This window comes from Balaenoptera acutorostrata, chromosome 3 (assembly GCF_949987535.1).
Source record: "Balaenoptera acutorostrata chromosome 3, mBalAcu1.1, whole genome shotgun sequence".
NCBI lineage: Eukaryota > Metazoa > Chordata > Mammalia > Artiodactyla > Balaenopteridae > Balaenoptera > Balaenoptera acutorostrata.
In genome coordinates this window covers 26,756,151-26,762,511 of record NC_080066.1, presented here as the reverse complement: position 1 = coordinate 26,762,511, position 6,361 = coordinate 26,756,151, and positions in this window count along the sequence as shown.

The window sequence follows — 6,361 nt, the reverse complement described above, 5'->3', positions numbered from 1 at the left end:
TCAGTCTCTTTGTCTGTTTATCTATCTATCATCTATCTATTTATCTATCTATCATCTACCTATCATCTATCTATATCTCTGTTTCTTTCTCTCTCCAAGTCTTTCTCCATAACATGTCATTATGAAATTAATGTATTAATCCCTCAAAAGAAATTGCCATTCCTGACAATTTCATACCTGTTCTTTTATAAAAACTATTTTCGCATCATTTTTCTATAAGAATGACTTCATTGGATAAGTGAGTTTACAGGTTGGAAAAAAGCAGAATATGCTTTGAAGTAGACTATGCTTTAGGAATCTAACCAGGCTCTTAAATGCAAAAAAAAAAACAAACAAAAGTCTTTGGCTCCTTATTTATATGAAGACCAAACTGATTTTCCTGCTTCTATATTTTTTAATAAAAATTTACATCACTTTTATTACAATCATGAACTCTTCTAATTAAAAGCAGTTTTATTTATCTTCACTTAGGAAAACGTCTATCACTTATTTACCCACCTATTTTAACCTTTCTTCTTTTTTCATTTTTGTACATATTTTAGTTTTGCACAGAAAATACCAATATTGTTTTTGTGTCTGAGAAGTGTATTTGTGACCAATTTGCACATAAGTTGAGTTAATTTCCTCTTTGCAGTTTCTGTATCACTTCCAGCTTCTCTACTTCTATATTGGGATAGGTTTCAACAGGAACCGATAACTGAGATTATGAAACAGTAATAGATTGATTAGCAACTCTCTGCTGATAATAATACTAACAACCTAGTAATCTCAGGGGAATAAAAGGAAGCTATTGATATTGTTCATTGCTGAGAAATTAGTGTCACCATTAATGAAATAATGACACATGAAATGGTTGGCTGACCTGGGGCAAGGGTGTGATGAGTTTAAGTTTAGATGTCAGTAGTCATTGCCATACATGGAAATGTTTCTTTATGGACGCTTTCCCAATAAATACGTGGGTAACTCAGACAAAGTCATATCTCTTCAGGGTCAGCTCAGCCCAACATCACATTGAAAAGAAATCATATTCTAAAACCAACATCCTTGAAAAATAATCTATTTGCTGTAGATCTTCCCAAAGTGGTGAATCAGGGAGTGACATAGTCATTCACACATCCAAAATTTCCAAAGTTATTCTTCAGACATCTCTCACTCTCCCCGTTGGAAACTTAAGTGTGAAATTTAACAGCTGCTGTAAAAATTTTCTCCCCCCCCCCCACTTCTGGTTTCTTTGCTTTAAAAATGCTTGTGTTTTCTTGTTCTCTCGCGACACACCTGCCTCCACACCACTCACAAACAACTCCTGCTCTAGCAAGTGACACCCCATCTCGCTGGTGTCTGGGAACTGTCTTCTGCTCTTGCTTAGATGGATTTTCTCATGGGCACAGCTGTGCTGGAAAATTTTGCACCTTCTATCACATCACTTTTCCCCAAAGAAAACTATCTATTGTAAAATTCTCTCAGAAAGTTGGGTAAGAAGAAAACAAAAGACAATGTTACTTGTAATAATTAAGACACTTCCAACTAACAATGCATGTGCCCTTTTCTTTTCCTTCTCCTATTGCTTGGGCACTAAGCTACTGACACCCCTGGGGCCTGGTGGGCATGAGTCAGCATTTCTTTCAGTGCTCCTGGAAGTTGCTATTCTGTAACTGTTCTGGGAGTGAACACCTTCCTGTGCCCTCAATCTCCTATACTTCTCTTCCTGTGTCTTTCACTGGCTCACTCTAAAACTGACACAATACTGGTTTTGTCTTCTTTTTTGATTGCTGCACAGCTCTTCCTATAAATCAAACTTTTCCAGATCTTTTTAACAAGCAGACAATACCTAGGACAAGAGAATAGCCCAGTCACCAGGGATCTGGCACCTACTGCAAGAGCAGGGGAAAGCCTGCCAACCACTTCCCTCCTCTGCCCAGAAAGAATCTGAAGTTTTAAAGCAATCGGATGGCTATAGCTTTTATATTAAAAACTAATTTCCTGATTGTGACTTCACAAAATAATCTGTTAGATGTGCTCAGTGTAGGGAGGTAATGTAAGGCATAAGTTTCATTTTTTGATATGATGGAGCTAGTTCTTGACTGTGCATTCTCCTCCCAAAATACAATTATCATCTCATGGTATTCTACACAATTTCTGTTTTCCTTGGATGGTATTTCAAGAATCATAAAACATATGGTGAAACGGCTGCACCAAACACTCCCTTCTTGTATGATTGTCAGCAAATAACCTAATTCTACTCATGGTACTTCTAAATGATATTCCTATTCTAAATGAATAGGATGAGAGATATTCATTTGGAAATTAATTGCCAAATTATTAAAGTTTATTAAAATGTATTATTCTTGAACCAAAATTAGCACTTTTCTGGAATTTGAGAGGATTTCAATGAACTGGTCTACTGGAAAGTCTGGCCACTTCACCAATCAGGATAAAATTCAGTGTTTCTTGGTCAAAGAGCATGGAGCAATACCTACAGATACATCTACATAATATCTACAGAAAGCACACTGTGGTTGTGTTTGTTTGAAACAGCAGATCTCTCTCTCTCTTTCTGTTTTAAATAATGTACATCCATCATTTTCAAGCTAATTGTTGTGACTTGGTTAATCCGTAATGTATGGTGTCATCTTGCATATTTTCATCATGTTTTATCAATTTTCATTAACCGCTCCTTAAACATGCACATGTAATGCAAAATTATTCATCCTCCTTATCTCGTTATTAAAGCCATTTTAACGTTATCTCTCCAAAATGTCTTTGGACATGATGTTTACTTGTGTTTCACTGATGTCTTTTTCTAGGAAAAGTTGGGGAATGTGGATTTTGCAATGTGGAAACCTTCTCTCCTCCTTAGTGGGCTGCCATTTAGAAAGTGTGAAATCACTGTTTTGGAAAGTGGTCGATTAATAGTGTTAAGAGGTAAACTGAGGCGTACTAAATTTTTTTTCAAGAGTTTGAGCATTCAGCAATTCAAATTGGGCAGCACCAAACCAAAGGTGTTTAGGAGCTCTCCATAGGAATGAGCTGGGGGGAGGTTTTTATACAGAAGACACTAAAGCAAAGCAAAGCAATTATTATAGCCTAAGTGGTTGCCTTATTTGGAAAACCTTAGCTGGAGTTTGTGACTAGTTGTGCAATAGGGAGGAACAAGTCTGACTCCATATTAGATCTGTTTCTTTTACTTTAACCTTTGTATTCTATTGCTTTTGCAACAAGAATGCTGCCTATACCTTGAAATATACAGGGTAGCCCATTCTCAAGTCTCTGATCTTTAAAGGTATAACACTTATCCATTCATACAGAGATAAAAGTTGCAGAAAAGAGAATAACAGTTGTCTTGTTGGAGGTTTATAGGAACATTGTGACCTGACCTATGTGGACAGCTGCAAGAACAAAGGATTCCTGCACCAAGAAGTTTGCAGCAATCAGCCACCTCCCCTCCCCTTTTAGTATAAAAGAAGCTTAAACTGTAACTCAGGTAAGATGGTTTTTTGGGACACGAGTCCACCATCTTCTCAGTCAGCCGGCTTTCTGAATAAAGTTGCTATTCCTTGCCCCAACAACTCCTCTCTCGACTTATTGGCCTGTCATGTGGCGAGCAGTACAAACTTGGACCCGGTAACAGTTGTCCTTAGGTTTCACTTTCTCAGATTCGAGTGCGTTGACTCTGGCTTCGGTTTTGGTTGGTCATGTAGGCTACTGAGTCATTAGATCCACCTCAGTCCAATGGTCTTGTTCAGTTATTTTAACACCAGTCATAGGGATGGTGGTGGTAACAGAGTAGTAAAAATAACAATAGAATACTCTAAATAAGCTTAGAAGTACCTGCCAATTACTTTCTTAGCTCCTCTTATTTGTACAGTAAAGTTTTCTAGGCAATGGGCTTTACTGTTGGAAATAGTTGAGACTGTGCCCTTCTAATCGGCAAAATGAAGGATAGGTTTTTATTTATTCTTTCTCTCTTTCTTCCTCTCTCTCTTTCCACCTCACTTGATGGGGGAACATTACTACGAAGACTTCCTCTTGTAAAAGTAGCATAACTTTCATTTGGAGATTGCATAATTGATTTTTATTTCACCATTCCTGTTTAGCACACAATGTTAACAACTGCATTTGGTGGAAGATTTCCCAAAGCTTTAGTAACCACAGGGGAAAAAAAGTGACTCTTAAGTACTGATAAACAAGAAAATGCATCCTAGAAACTTCAATGTAAAGCAGGATCACAGGTCATTGCATGGAAAATTAAACAGAATATTCCCTTTTCTTTATCTAACTGGACATTACTACATCTTCACGTCGTACTAGATGAAGTGATGGCTGAAATTGCACTTCCTTTGAAGCGTAATACACTTTCTTTTAAAGAGAAGCAGTTGAGTTTGAGAGTTTTGATTGAGTCAGCACATCTGTAATCAAAGCCAAGCTTCTGCTGAATGTGATTTTGGTCTGCATGATGATAATTTATGGAACAGGAGTACCACACAGGCCTTTGAAAAAGATGGATGGAAGGAGATAGTGAAAACGTGTGTGGTTTTGAGAACTAATGCTGGCTCCAGGTCACTTATAGGATGTGGCTGGCTCAGAGGACAGAGCTGAGTGCTAAGTGTGGTTGGGGACATGGTAGCAAAGAGAGACTGCTAAAGATTTTTACAGATTCCTTATCCAATGGAGCAAATTCTTAAAATTTCCATGTTGATACTATACGGTTTTGATGAAACCAGCAGATGTACTGAAAAGACTCTAAAGGCCAACTCCTTCACTTTCTAGTTGAGATTCTGATGTTTCTGCTTGTAACCTCTCTGAGCCTCAGCTTTCCTATCTGTAAAATGTAGATAATTTCAGTAAAGCATAAAGTTCCTGTGATTACTAGATGGATAAATGCACGAATGTGTGCCTAGCATCAAGCCTGGCATTTGGTAATTGTAACTTTAGCTTTAATTCTTACTGATCAATGAAATTATTCTTCAGACTGGGCAGCATGACATCCTTAGCACTAAGACAACTGCATACATTTGGACTGTGATTAAGGATCTGTCCCAAAGCTTCACATTGTTTCTAACAACCCATTTTTGAGGCCTGTGTAAACAGGAAGCTTTCTGGATGTTTGTTTTCCTAAGGAGATTCATTTACTGGAAATGAGGGGTATGTTGCAGGGAGGGCTCAGCATCAGCTCTGAGCCTGGGGGTGCTTCTCATTGTCAGAGGACAATCTTACAGTGGCTTCGTGATGAGAAATCAGAAATGATGAGAAAGATGGTTCAGTAAGTGTATGTTCATATACTTCTCTTCCTACGCCTCTCAGTAATAAATCAAAAGCATCACAATCAAAAGAGGAACAAACATCTAAAGTGGAGTTTGGTTTTGCCACACCATGTGGTACCAACTAAATAAAATCAGGATCAACGTTTAAGAACCGTGCTTGCCAAACAGAATCCAACAGCACATTAAAAGGATCATACACTATGATCAAGTGGGGTTTATCCCAGGAATGCAAGGATTTTTCAATATACTCAAATCAATCAACGTGATACACCATATTAACAAATTGAAGGAGAAAAACCATATGATCCTCTCAATAGATGCAGAGAAAGCTTTTGACAAAATTCAACACCCATTTATGATAAAAACCCTCCAGAAAGCAGGCAAAGAGGGAACTTTCCTCAACATAATAAAGGCCACGTATGACAAACCCACAGCCAACATCGTCCTCAATGGTGAAAAACTGAAACCATTTCCACTAAGATTAGGAACAAGACAAGGTTGCCCACTTTCACCACTATTATTCAACATAGTTTTGGAAGTGTTAGCCACAGCAATCAGAGAAGAAAAAGAAATAAAAGGAATCCAAATTGGAAAAGAAGAAGTAAAGCTGTCACTGTTTGCAGATGACATGATACTATACGCAGAGAATCCTAAACATGCTACCAGAAGACTACTAGAGCTAATCAATGAATTTGGTAAAGTAGCAGGATACAAAATTAATGCACAGAAATCTCTTGCATTCCTATACACTAATGATAAAAGATCTGAAAGTGAAATTAAGAAAACACTCCCATTTACCATTGCAACAAAAAGAATAAAATATCTAGGAATAAACCTACCTAAGGAGACAAAAGACCTGTATGCAGAAAATTATAAGACACTGATGAAAGAAAATAAAGATGATACAAATAGATGGAGAGGGCTTCCCTGGTGGCGCAGCGGTTAAGAATCTGCCTGCCAATGCATGGGACACGGGTTCGAGCCCTGGTCTGGGAAGATCCCACATGCCGCGGAGCAACTAGTCCCGTGAGCCACAACTACTGAGCCTGCGTGTCTGGAGCCTGTGCTCCGCAATAAGAGAGGCCATGATAGTGAGAGGT